Consider the following 14,014-nt stretch of genomic DNA (forward strand, 5'->3'; position numbering starts at 1 on the left):
GACAGCAGGTGGCATGGTGATTAAGTGTGCTGGACTCTCACATGGCTGACTGTGGTTCAAGTCCCAGACCTGGTGGCTTGTTCTCTTATTTTCTTACTTTATCCCCCTCTGGTCAAATTAAGATAAGTAAATAAATTAGGTTAAAATAAAATAATTCTTTTTTAAAAAATGAAAAGAAAAGAAAAACACACTGGGAATATGTGTGTGCATGCCCAAAATCTCAAGAGGAGAATGGAGGTGAAGGGATTGTGGCATGGCCATCCACTCTGAGGGGTGATTTCTCCCTCCCTCTCTCTCTCTCTCTCTTTGTCTCTCTCTCCAGTGAGTGCACGCACCTTATAGCAAAAATCGCTCTAAAATTAAGTAAATAAGGTTTTTGCCATAGGGTGGGTGATTAAGAGCACTGGACTCCCACATGACTGACAATGGTTCAAGCCCCAGACCTGGCAGTTTGCTTTGTCACTTTGCCTATCTTGCTCTGCCCCTCTCTGGTCAAATTAAAATAAATAAAGTTAAATAAAATAATTCTTTTTAAAATTTGTGACTATACAAACAGCAAAGAAGTGTGCACATGGGCTACAAGATTCTTCTTTGTTTGTTTGCTATAGGGCATATGCACTTACTTGGAAGAGACAGAGAGAGAGGGAAAGTGAAAAATCACTCAGCAGGGAGATGGCCACACAGCAATCCCTTCTCCTTCATTCTCCTCTCACTCATACACATGTGCCTTGGCATGATTTTCAAACTGCCAGGTCCAGGACTCAAACCACAGTTGGTCATGTGGGAATCCAGTGCCTTGACCACCATGCCATCTGTTGGTCGGCAAGATTCTTTTTACTTTTTTTTTTTTTTTTTTTGAGAGTTTTGTGCTATAGGGCACATGTGGTGGCCAGAAAGACAGACAGAAAGTGAGAAATCACCCCCAGGGGGGATGACCACACTGCAATCCCTTCTCCTCCATTCTTTTCTCAGGATCTTGGGCACGCACACACACATGCCCGGCATGAGTTTAAGCCACCGGGTCTGGGACGCGAACCACGGTCGACTACATGGGAGTCCAGCGACACAGCCATTACGCTAACTGCTGGTTCCCTAATAGCAAAATTTTGAAACAACTTAAACACCCATTAATAACAGATTGGTTAAGTTAGCAATGAAACATCACACAATGAAATACCATATTCTTTCAGAAGAATGAAGCATAACTATAGGTATGGCTAGGGACCACTTTCTAGGTTTATTGCTAAAAATGTGTAGAAGCAAGTGTATACTAAATGTATACACACACACACACACACACACACACACACTCTCTAATGTACACATAGCTATCTCTGGAAGGAAACAGTAACAAAAAAGTTACTAGTGGTGGCTGCCCAGAGAAGAACAAGATGAAGATTTCTTTTTGCTATTCATAAATCTCCTTGGAACCCTTTAATTTCTGATGCAGGGAACAACTGCTTAAATTAATCATTTTTAAAAACCTAGTTAGGGGGCTAGCAGGTGGTGTGGTGGTTAAGGCACTGGATCCCACTTGGCTGACCATTCAAGTTCAAGTCCCAGACTCTGTGGCTTGAAAAACATGCTGGGCACATGTGTATGCATGCCCAAAATCCTGAGAGGAGAATGGAAGAGCAGGGACTGCAGCATGCCCAGCCCCTCCCTGGGGTGGGGGCTTGGTTTCTCATTTTCTCTCTCCCTACACTCCTTCCTCCCCAGCAAGTACACACCCCGTAGGAAAATAAAGAAATAAAAAATAAAAATCTAGCAGGGGAAATCCAGCTGGCTCCGACAAGAGCCAGGTGCTTCAGTAGAGACAGCCCTTACCAAGTGCCAAATGAGGGTAGGAACAGACTTTAGGTGCTGGGAAAATCCAGAGGCTGGAGTGCTTCCTGGGGTTGGGTGGGTTCTGGATGGCTGTGACGTAAGCTGGAAAGAACGGTGACACTGAGTCTAAGGGAGGGGCCTTCCAGGAGGAATGCTGAGAACACAGCTTTGGAGGCAGGCTTGCTCCTGACACATCAGAGGGGAGGGAATAAACATGCGGGGTGGGCCCTCAGGTTGCCAGCCTGTCTCCTGCGTCTGCCCGCAGGAGGTAGGTGTACCCTGGCTTTAGAAGAGTTGGGGATAAAAGCATTCCCCTGCATGGAAGGAGTCGCCAGGAGCCAGGCTGTGTGGCTCCCAGCTGCCCCAGGAAGTCTGGGATGCCCCGTCTCCAAACTCCCCCAGTCCAACCCAGCCTGCAAGTGGGCATCCTCCAGGAGTCTTCGAGGAAGGAGCCAGTCGGAGCCTGGGCGGGCTGGATGGAAGAGTAGGTAAAAGATCTCACCTCTCTTACGACCTTCTCTCCTGGCCTCTCCTAGACCCTCACCTCACCTCCTGTGAGATGTCGGGGTCACTTTCCAAAAGCACTCACAGCCCCACAATCTGGCCCCCAGGAAGAGTCTTCCCTGGGTCAGGCCCAGAAGCAAGAACTCTGCCCTGCCCGTCTTGATGCCCTCCACCTCAAAGCCTGGGCAAGGGAGTGTCAGGCGTCACCCCCTCCCTGCCCTTAAGGAGCCTGAGTCACTGTCTGGATACTGGGGATCTGGCAGGTCCAGAAAGGGTGGCATCTAAAGGGGTGCCTGGAATCACCATAGACAAAAGGTGAGGGCAGAGAAGATGGGAGGCTAGCAGCAGCAGCTCTGGTCCAGGTTGACCTGAGTTCGAATCTTGTCTCCTCAGTTTACCAGCTAGGTGACCCTGGGCAAGTTACACCACTTCTGAGAGCTTCAGTCTCTACCTCTACGACACAGGCACCCATTTAACAAACGCTTTCAACGGACAGTTGTGTGTCCAGTATGTCAGGCCCTGCTGGATGCCTGGAGTAGAGCAGTCAAAAACAGGCCAAGGTGGAGCTTCGAGATTCAAAGAGCGAATATGAATACAGAGCCTAGCACGTAGTAGGTGCTCAGTGAATGTCAGCTATTTCTTGGGCTTTGACAGGCTCCCCAAGTAACTCCTCTTCCCTTCTCAAGTTTGAAAATAGCTGGGGAAGAGAAAAAGCACAGGAATCAGACAGATGGAAACATGAGCCAGGCCTTTCAGGGGGAAAGCAGGGGTTGGAGGAAACAGCCGAGCTACCCAGCCAAAATGGGCTTCTAAATATCCCCTCTGAATTAATTATGCCAATGCACACACATGCATACGCACGCACACACACACACACATACACACACAAAGTGCAGATGCTCTCCTGAGGAGAGAGCCTCCCATATGAGCTTAAATCCTCAAAGAGGAATTGAGAACACTTGCTCTCTCTGCAGAAATACTGCCAGAGAGCTGGGACCAGCATTCGGTGTAAAGGCTGTGTCGCTGGATTCCCATGCAGTTGACTGCTGTTTGAGTCTCGGGCCCGGTGACTTAAACTCATGGCAGGCATGTGTGCATGCGTGCCCAAGATCCCGAGAGGAGAATGGAGGAGAAAGGATTGTGGCGTGGCCATCCCCCTGGAGGGTGGGGGGGGATTTCTTGCTCTCTGTCTCTGTCTTTCTGGCGAGTGCACACGCCCTATAACAAAAACCTCTCCAAAAAAAAAAGAGACATACTTCCAGAGGAAGGAAGTGGCTGAGTTGGTCCAGCCCATTTTCTTCTCTAACCCCACATCTTGTTATTCCACCCCATCCTCTACTTACTACCAAGTAGTTATTGGGACAGGAGTGGCAGGGACAGGCGATGGGGCCCAGATGAAGAAGCAGGAGTCTCTCCATCTCCATGTTTACCCACCACAGGTGGGTAAAGTGCCTGAGTGGCACAAGGCCCGTGGGAGGTGTGCTGGGTGTTGTCCTGCTTCTCTGAGCTCCGTCCCCCCACTCCCCGTCCTGCCCTGTGTCCTCGGGGCTGTACATCCTTCATACTGGGCCCCCGTGGCCAACAGCATCTGCCTCGATTCCGTAGATGGGAACTGCTGGCTCGAGACCCCTCTCTCTAGATCAGGTAGTGTCTCGAGTGGACGCTGTGCCCCTCCATGGCTCTGATCCTGCCAAATGTCCCTCCTGTCCCCTCTTGGTAGCCATCCTGTGGTTCAGGCTCCTACCTGGTGGTCTCAGCTCCAAGGCTCTGGTGTCACATCTCATGCCTTGATTCCTCCATCTCTAGGGGTGGCAGCAGCTTCCTGGTATTGCTAACACTTGGGTTGCCTTCCCAGCAACCGATCTTGGGAATTGACACCAGGCCTGAGGAAAGAGACTGAAGGAAGGACAGAGCTGAGAGCAACGCTGAGAACTGAGTCTCTCCTGGGGATTGCCCTAGTTCCAACACCTCCAAGGATTAGACCATTCTTCCGCTCAGCGGGGGCCACAGAAAGTCCGTATGAGTGGATTTAAGGCCCTCTGGCCTGTTGGAAGCGGGGCTTAAAGACACACGTACATAATGTGTGACATAGGACTGGAAATAAGGTCAGCTGTCATTAACCAAAAGCGGTGAGGGCCCGGCCTTCGTGGCACTTGCTGCAGAGATGCCTGCTCCACAGGCCAGGAGCACAGAGGATGCCCGGATCGATTCTTGGTTCGACCTAAAGGCTGGGCATGGTGGCACGCATCCCAATTTGAAGGCTGAGGGAAAGGATCACAACATGGTGAGATCCTATCTTTAAAAAAGTAGTACTGGCTGGGGACCAGCAGGTGGCGTGATGATTAAGGCGCTGGATACTCCCACATGGCTGACCATGGTTTGAGTCCCAGGCCTGGTGGCTTGCTTTCCCACTTTCCCTCTCTCTCTGTCTCTCTCTGGTCAAATTAAAATAAATGAATGAATAAATAAAACTAAATAAATAATTTTTTTTTAAATAAGTGGTGATGGGGGTACAACAGGTGAAATAGTGATTAAGGCACTGAAATCCCACATGACTGACTGCAGTTCAAGTCCCAGATCTGGTGTCTGAAAATCAAGCCAGGTGCCTGTAGCATGCATGCCCAAAATCCCAAGAGGAGAATGATGACAACGGGATTATAGTGTGGCTATTCCCCTTGGGGCATGACTCTCACTTTTTCTCTCACTGTCTCTCCCTCTGGAGAGCACATGTGCCCTGTGGCAAAAACCTTAGGTAAAAAAAATAAAAAGTAGTGAGGGATGGGGCCAGCAGATGGCACGGTGGTTAAGGAGCTGAAGACTCCCATGTGGCTGACTATGGTTCAAGTCCCGGGCCTGGCAGCTTGCTTTCTCACTTTCCCTCTCCCTCTCTCTTTATCTATCTCTAGTAAATTTAAAATAATAATAAATGAAATGAATAATTCTTTAAACAAACAAACACAAAAAGTGGTGAGAGGCCAGCCTGTGACTTGGCACTAAGAGGGCTGGATCCCACATGGCCAACAGCACAATTGAGTGCTGAACTCAGTGGCTTGAGAGCTACGCCAGATGCATGTGCGTGCGCACGTGTGTGTATGCCCAAAGTCCCAGAAGGAGGGGAAAATGGAGGAGAAGGGATCGTGATGTGACCATGCCCCATGAGATGCTTTCTTATCCCCCCCCCTCTCTCTCATGAGTGCACATGCCTTTAGAAAAAATATTAAAAATAAAAAAAAAAACCCACATTCTTTAAGTGTTGAGTATCGATAGAGATGACTAGGAGAGTCAGGCTCTTCCCCCCACCCCCGTTATTGCTGCTATGGTGGCATGGCTGTGCCTCAATACCAGCTCTGGACTCTACACCACGACCTCCCACCTGGAGAAAACCAGCCTCCAGACTGCAGGGTAAGCTAGTGAGCACCACCCTGCCCATTACTGAGACATCACTTCGAATCCTCCCAGCTGCACCAGGCTCTTGTCACAGCTCTGAGTGGTTCTGACCAGTTTCGCACATGTTCAACTTAACAGGCCCCGCCTCCCTCAGGGCCCTACAGCTCCAGTGTGCCACCCAGAAGTGCAGGGAAGCTGGTGCTGCCGGGGCCAAGGTTCACCCAGCGGGAGAGCAGAGCCAGTGCGTACACCCACCCACCTGCACCCTCTCACCGTGGCCAGCTGGGATGGTTCTGAGACAGCGCTGCGTCTTCTCTGGGGTGACTCTCCTCTTACCTGCTTTACTCCCCTCACCCCTGTTATGCTCCCTGGAATTGGCACTCTAATGAAATCTAAAGTCAGACTGGACCCAGCTACTGTGGCCCACAGGTATCACTACTGTTCGGGAGACTGGAAGCCACAGAGTAGGCCCAGGATGGGCCCCCAGACCAACCCGAACATGCTGGTACAGTAGTGCAACCTGTAACCCTAGTTAATCAGGAGGCTGGGACAGGGGGAGTGTGACAAGGCCAGATCCTGAAAAAATGCCTAGTTGTTTCTCCTCTTCTGTCTAATTAATAATAATAATAATAACAGGGAACCAGCAGTTAGCGTAATGGCTATGTTGCTGGACTCCCACGTAGTCAACTGCGGTTCAAGTCCCGGACTGGTGGCTTAAAACTCACGCTGGGCTCGTGTGCGTGCGTGCCCAAGATCCCGAGAGGAGAATGGAGGAGAAGGGATTGCGGCGTGGCCATCGCCCCTGGGGGGTGATTTCTCGCTTTCTGTCTCTCTGTCTGGCGAGTGCATGCGCCCTATAGCAAAAACCTCTCCAAAATAATAATAATAATAATAATAACAACAACAAAATAAAGTCAGGTCTGCTTTTGGGGGAACCGAGGCTAAGACACGAGCCTTCCTAACTCTCATGGAAATGCTAACCGCTTGCCTTCCCCGTGGCTTTTCCCGAGAGAAGAAGACACTCATGAAATACTACGGGCACAGCACTTTATTTAGGACAGACATGCAGGATCCGCCCCTCTTACCTCCTTCTCCACACTATCCACGCCCACCTCCTCCTAATCCTCCAGGGCAGCCATACCCTCCCAGGCCTCGGAGAACTCCCCCTCCTCCATGCCCTCACCCACATACCAGTGCACAAACGCCCTCCTGGCGTACATCGGGCCGAACTTGTTGTCCAGGCGGGCCCAGGACTGCTTCGTTGTCCACCATGAAGGCACGGTCTGAGTGCTCCAGGGTGGTGTGGGTGATCAGGATGGAGTTGTAAGGTTCCACCCCGGCGGTGGACACCTGCGGGGCTGGGTAGATGGAGAACTCCAGCTTGGATTTCTTGCCATAATCGACAGAGCGAGATGAATCCGGAGCCGGTGCCGCCTCCAAAGCTGTAGAACACCAGGAAGCCCTGAAGTCGCGTGCACTGGTCAGACTCAAAGTGAAGGAGAAGAGAAACGGGGGCTCGAAGTGCAGCTGCTGAACAGAAAAGGAGCAGCTCGTGTTGTTTCAAGTCCCCGAAAGTTTCACAAAATCCTTGAAGGGTTTTCCCAAGAGCACAGAAGAGATCCTTTTGGCGGGACCACTTTCTTGTCCTCCTTGTCACTCTCCCTCTCTGAAATCCCCAAAGGTCTCTAATCTTGTGACATAGACTGTTTTGTCATCATAACGACATCTCCACCTAGCTTCATACTCATGGCCCTGATTTCTTTTTTTTTAATTTGCCAGAGAGTATGTGCCCTTGTCAGAGACAGAAAGAAAGGGAGAGATGGGACCAGCAGTTAGCATAATGGCTATGTCGCTGGACTCCCATGTAGTCAACCGCGGTTCGCGTCCTGGACCCGGTGGCTTAAACTCACGCTGGGTGCGTGTGCGTGCGTGCCCAAGATCCCAAGAGAAGAATGGAGGAGAAGGGATTGCGGCATGGCCATCCCCCCGGGGGGGGGTGATTTCTCGCTATCTCTCTGTCTCTCTCTGTCTTTCTGGTGAGCGCACGCGCCCTATAGCAATAAACCTCTCCAAAAAGAAAGAAAGAGAGAGAGAGAGAAAGAGAGAGAGAAAAAGCACTACCCGGTGAGGTACGGCCTTACTGTAATCCCTTCTCCTTCATTTCTTTATCCTCTTGGAATTTCGGTCATGCACATGCACGTGCCTGGAGTGTTTTCAAACTACGGAGCTGGGATTCAAGCCGCATGGTCAGCCGTATAGGACCCAGATCCTTTACTTATTTATTTACTTTTAAAGAATTATTTATTTAATTTTATTCATAGTTATTATTATTTCATTTGACCGGAGAGGGAGAGAGGGAAAGTGAGAAAGCAAGCCTCCAGGCCCGGGACTTGAACCATGGTCAGCCATGTGGGAATCCAGCACCTTCACCACCACACCACCTGCCGACCCCAAGGGATCCAAGATCCTTTAAGTACAAGGCTATAGGGCTGGCCCTCCCGTGCCCCCTATTTATCTTCACTGTTTCTGGAGAACTTCTCAACAATTCAGAAACCTGATCCCTTCCTGGCAAAGGCCAAAATCAATTGCAGAGCCTTAGAGCAGCAATATTATTAATAGGATCCTTGTGTTCCACAGGGCCTTCTCACATCACTGCAGTACAAAGTGATGTTCTGGGGATGCCTAGGAACCCCTGTAACTTGGCCAGGCAGCTCGTGGACATGGCTGCGTGGTGGTTTCTCTGCCTAGCACTGGGCCCGTCACTAGGGGAGATAAAGAGACACCTGGCTGGAGCCTACAGTGCACTCTGAGCAGAGCGCAGGCTCCCCCTCACTGGTCCTGATCCTGCATCTGTCCAGGAGGCTCTCCCAGGGACTGAAGGTACCCCTCCCTATCCAGTCTTCAGAGTACTTCACAGCAGGGATCCAGAGTCCCCTGCCCTGGCCCTCAGCCCTCCCTTCATCAGCCTCTGAATCTGGTCCAGCACCGGGTGGATGAACTCCTTTCTGATGGTTTAGTGGCCTTGGGCACAGTTATTGGTGGCCTCTTTCTTGCCTGTGATGAGCTGCTCTGGATGGAGGAACTGGCGGAACGTTCCAGAGGGCTGGATCCCACATGGCCAACAGCACAATTGAGTGGTGAACTCAGTGGCTTGAGAGCTATGCCAGATGCATGTGCGTGCGCACGTGTGTGTATGCCCCAAACATGGCTGTCCGAACTTCATCTGCAATGGACAGAGTAATGGGCCCCGCCTCCCCTTGCAGTGTGGCTCCCAGAGCCCCAGGGTACCTGGAGGAAGGGGGTCACCAGGGCCCAGGTTCTACCCAAGATGAATTACACGCAAGCTGCTCTTACTGCCTGGATGTGTTTTTCAATGACAAGGAAAGGATGTAGGTAGCCTTGGGACTCAGATGTGCCAGCGAGTCTATAGATCTGGGGTTCTAATTGGCTACAGGGTTGGGGGCTATGACCATGGACTTCAGTGCTCTCCAGTTCTGGAGCAAGACTTGCAGTGGTGCTGGGGACAAGGCCACAAAAGGGGCTGATCATCACTCACTGATCACAGTGGGCTCCAGACCTACAAATACTGCCTGGGGCACGTGTCTTCCAGCCTCATTTCACTGAAGGTGGTGAAGGAGCTGTCCCCTCCCCTGATGGCCTCGTTTCTGGGCATCTGCCCATCTGACTGGTTCTAAGCAGCAGAGCTCCCAGTAGGCTTTGCCAGTCTGCAACCACCCTGCCCCACGCGGCCTGAGATGCACTCATGCTGAGTGAGCAAAGGGCAGAGAACAAGCATAGCAGAGAGAAGCCAGGCCCGGACATGGGCCTACCTGTCTTCCTAGACTGGCCCTCTGGCTACAGGCCAAGGTCCCCGGACTCTGCTCTCCTTGTTCCACCTCCTGTGTCTAAGCTTTTACAGGTGGCAGCGAGGACCAACAGGCACAGGCCTTAGGGGCTGGGCTAAAACCCGCAGGGGAAGCAGAGATATGGGCAGTTCTATTAATAAGATTATAGAGTCTGCTGAATGACTAAGCATCTCCTTGAGGAGCAGTGAGGGTATGAAATGTGTCTGGCCCAGCAGATAGTCAACCCTCCCATGGTCAGATAGAAAATAGGAGCCACTGGGGCGAGAAGTAAGGGGAAATATTACAAAGATAAAGACAGCAAGAGAAAACATTAATGCCAAATTTGGAGTAGTGGTTCCCTCTGGCAGGGGAGGGAGGTGGATGCAATTGAAGAGGGGTTCTATGTCTCAAGGCTGATAGCTGGTGTTCATTTCTACATTATTCTTTCTGTTTTTGCATGCCTAAAATATTTCATCATTTTCAAAAGCTTGCTCACTGGGGGGAGAGAGAAAGAGAGAGAAAAAGCATAAAAGCCATCTCACAGGATGGTCGGCAGGGGGATGTCCTTGCCAGTCCTTTCTCTCCTATTCTCTTGGGATTTGGGGCACACACGCACATACCTGGTGTGTTTTTCAAGCCATAGTGTCTGGGATTTGAACCACACGGTCAGCCATGTAAGATCCAGCCACCTCAATTGCCATACCACCTGCTGACCCTATTTTAGATATATATATTTTTTTGTTTGTTTGTTTTTTAGATTTTTGCCATAGGGTGTGTGCACTTAAAAAAGAGACAGAGAGAAAGAGAGCAATCACTCCTAGCAGGATGGCCACACTGCAATTCATTCTCCTCTAGAGACTTTGGGTACGCATACGCACTCGTGGTGTGATTTTTCAAGCTGCTGGGTCCAGGACTTGAATCACCGTGTTGGCTGTGTGAGATCCGGCTTTCTTAACCTCCACGCCACTTACTGGCCCTATTTAAAATTTTTAATGAATATGCTTTTTGCATAAATTTAACACTTCTTGACTTTTTTCTAATAATACAGGGGACCTTGACTTATGATTATTAGATGAGTGAAATTAATCCATAAATAACTTGTTTCCCAACCCCACCACTTCTCTACTTATCTTGAACAAGAGTCTTAACTTCTCTGTCAGCACTCTGCCCTGTGAAATGGGTCAGTAAAAAGAGCAACTTCAGGGCCAGCAGGTGGCATAATGGTTAAGGCATTGTACGCCCACATGGCCAACCAGGGCTCGATTCTGGGACCCGGCAGCTGGAAACTCACACTGGGTGCATGTGCATGCGTGCCTAAAATCCCAAGAATGGAGGAGAAGGGATTGTGGAGTGGTCATCCCCCCTGGGGAGTGATTTCTCACTTTCTCTCTGTCTCTCCAGTGAGCACATGTGCCCTATAGCAAAAATCTCTCTCTAGAAACAAACAAATAAGTAAATAAATAAATAAAAGAGCTCTCTCCTAGAATGACTATGAGGATTATTAAAAGAACAATAAACCAGCTAATTTAGTAGAGTAGAGGTTTTGTTTTGAAAGATTTTTGTTACAGGGTGCATGCGCTTGCCAGAAAGACAGAGAGACAGAGAAACAGAAAGCGAGAAATCCCCTCTAGGGGGGATGGCCATGCTGCAATCTCTTCTCCATTCTCCTCTCCCTCCATTCTCCTCTCGGTATCTTGGGCACACACACACGCACACGTGCCTGGCCTAAGTTTAAGCACTGGGTTCGGGACTTGAACTGCGGTTGACTACATGGGAATCCAGCAACATAGCCATTATGCCAACTGCTGGTCCCATAGAGTAGAGTTTTAACAAAGCAAATCTTAACACGAATTCCGGACATCTCCAGCTAGCCTCGTGGTCAACTGGGCGTTTAAGTTGGAGGCACAGGAAATTGTCGTACGAAAAACCTAAGTGAAGGAGTGAGGTAGAGCAATCATTGGTTACGTTCTGAAGTTGGCATTAACATGGTTTAAGAGGTGAGATGATTGACTGAAGTCTAACTGTTGTGATTGGCTGTAACCTAGCAACTAACTAGCTCAGGAAAACAGCAGAACATGTACGATTTCGGCCTATCTGTAGGAATCAAAGTGTGGTAGTACGATGGCTGTTCTAGGCCAAAATAGTTTAACTTAACAGTTCCTCCCCCTTAGGTCAGTCTCTCAGGACTGAGCGGAAGGATTTATGCCAGATGCTTGGCCCATTGCCACACAGTAGGTGCACCACAGGTCTTAGGCCTCCTACCAATTCCCACCCCAACACACAATCTCTGGTGGGTGGTGAGAGAAAGTAATGAGTTGAGCTAGGAGCAATTTAGGGACACAAGGGCTCAAGAAATCCCAGGCCCAGGAGGGAAGGCTGACTCGGCTCATAACCACCTGCCAAGACCAGGAGCTCTAAAGCCCTGGGCCTGCCCAGGCTCCATCCACAAAGTCAGATGCTATCCTGGAACCTTGAACTGCTGGCTACAAAAGGTGTCTCTGACTCTCAGGGAGACAAGCTGCATCGGATGGGGCAGCAGGTTTGGGGTAAAGGACCTAGCCTCTGGGGTCCCCTGTCCTCAAACCATGTCCTTCTATGACCCCAGACAAGTCACTGTATCTCAGCTTCCCTAGCTCCTTTTTTTCTTGACAGTAAAAATGGTATCCTCTCATACCTGGGAGGCTTTGCTGTTATGTGTTTAGGTCCTGTTTATGAAGCACTAATTAGGGCCCTGAGCTTTGCATACATGTCTCACTTACTCTTCACAACAGTCCCCTTAGGTAGGTACTTTTATTACCCTGCTTTTGCAGCTGAGGAAACTGACCCTCAGAGAGGGTAAGCAACTTGCTCCAGGTCCTGAGAGGAACCAGGACTGTTCAGCGCGGGACCCCTCCAGCCAGGCTGTTACTGCTCTTCGGTCCTGGCTGGGGGAGGAGGTAACTGATATCAACTGGGCTCCATGCATAGCCAGCTCTTGATAAATGGGGGCACCTCCTTCTCCCTCCTGCTCCGCCCTCTCCCCACTAGTAACTGAAACTGAGGGGTCAAACAAAGGCACAGCAGATGGGCAGGGTTAGAGGAGAAACCAGGGGGCAGTAGCTGCCATGGTGAAGGCTTCTCACCAGAGATGGGACCAGAGCCCTGACAGCAAGTCTGGGGCAGGGCCTGGGGTTCAGGGCTCAGTCAGTGGAGGAGAGTGCCTGTATTTTCTGCTCAACTCCTCACCTCTCAATTCCAACCCCAAGTAGCCCTGCTCCTGAGCCTCAGCTCAGATGCGCCCCTCCCCAGTCCTTTCTTTCCCATACCCCCCACACACCAGTATCCCACACTCACACCCGGAAGTTTCCGCTCATCTCCCCACCCCATCTCACCTCTCACACTACAGCTCCTGAACTCCTAGACCCCAAGATTCCCTCACCCCAGCCCACTGGGACCCTCACTTGCATCTCAGGATCCCAGCCCCGCTCACCGTGCAGCCTGACTGGAGACTGGCTGGGGTTCTGTGTCCATCTGTCCGCTGCTAGGTAGGAGGCAGAGATGGAGCTGGAAGAGACCCACAGACTCCTTACACCCTCTGGTCGCTCTCAGGGGAGGAATGTCTCTAGAAACAGCCCCAGTGGGGCAGACTTGTTGACCTGGTTACGGAGCAGCAGGCAGGCCCTGGGCCTGGGCGCAGACAGCAGAACCTGGTGGGACCGAAGAGCAGGGGCCAGGGTGAGTAACCCCACACAGATATCCAGGTCCGAAGTACGGTGTCTGCAGCTAGGCCACAGGACCCATTTCCTGGTGGTGCAGCCTGAACCTCACAGGGAGGAGAAGATTTAGAAATCAGCCCCCTCCCTTCCCCCAGCTCCAGCACTGCTTCACCCCCAACGCCCAGGTTGGCGAGGGCTGGAAGTGGGGTGTGGTGGTCCAGAAATAATGACTCCTACCGGAAGAGATCACGCCTCAGGGCATTCTGGGTAGAAACTCAGTGTCACAGCATAAGTAACCAGAGCACCGTTTAACCCAATCTCTAATGTCTGTTGGTACTTCTTTTTGCCTCAGTTCGCTCATTTATAGACCGGAGAGAAGTAGTTTTAGGACCATCAAACAAAGTGAGCTTTCTTCCGTGCTTCGTCCAGAGCCGCTGTTCGCCACCGGCAAAGCAGAATGATGAGCAAGTCTCCAGACCATTCTTAAATGTCTCTTCTCGTCGTTTCAAGTCACTGCTGCCTCAGCCTGGCCTTAGTGTCCTCGCAGGAGTTTCCCTATGGCCTTTGGCAAAATTCTGAAAGAAAAATGATAGCCTCCAGCATTTGGATCCTGCTGTAGAGCTTTTTGGTTTGTTTTTTTAAAGAATTCATTATTTCATTTCATTTCATTTATTATTATTATTTTTTAAAATTTTCTATAGGGCACAAGTGCTCACCAGAGAGAGAGAGAGAGAGAGAGTGAGAGAGCGACACCAC

General features: G+C 50.5%; 1 pseudogene; it reads right to left on the reverse strand.

Moving 5' to 3' along the window:
• Positions 1 to 2,956: 2,956 nt before the first annotated feature.
• LOC102479870 (tubulin alpha chain-like) lies at positions 2,957 to 9,406 on the reverse strand (annotated as a pseudogene).
• Between the last annotated feature and the right edge of the window lie 4,608 nt (positions 9,407 to 14,014).

Source organism: Tupaia chinensis, unplaced genomic scaffold (assembly GCF_000334495.1).
Source record: "Tupaia chinensis unplaced genomic scaffold, TupChi_1.0 Scaffold145907_1, whole genome shotgun sequence".
Taxonomy (NCBI): Eukaryota; Metazoa; Chordata; class Mammalia; order Scandentia; family Tupaiidae; genus Tupaia; species Tupaia belangeri.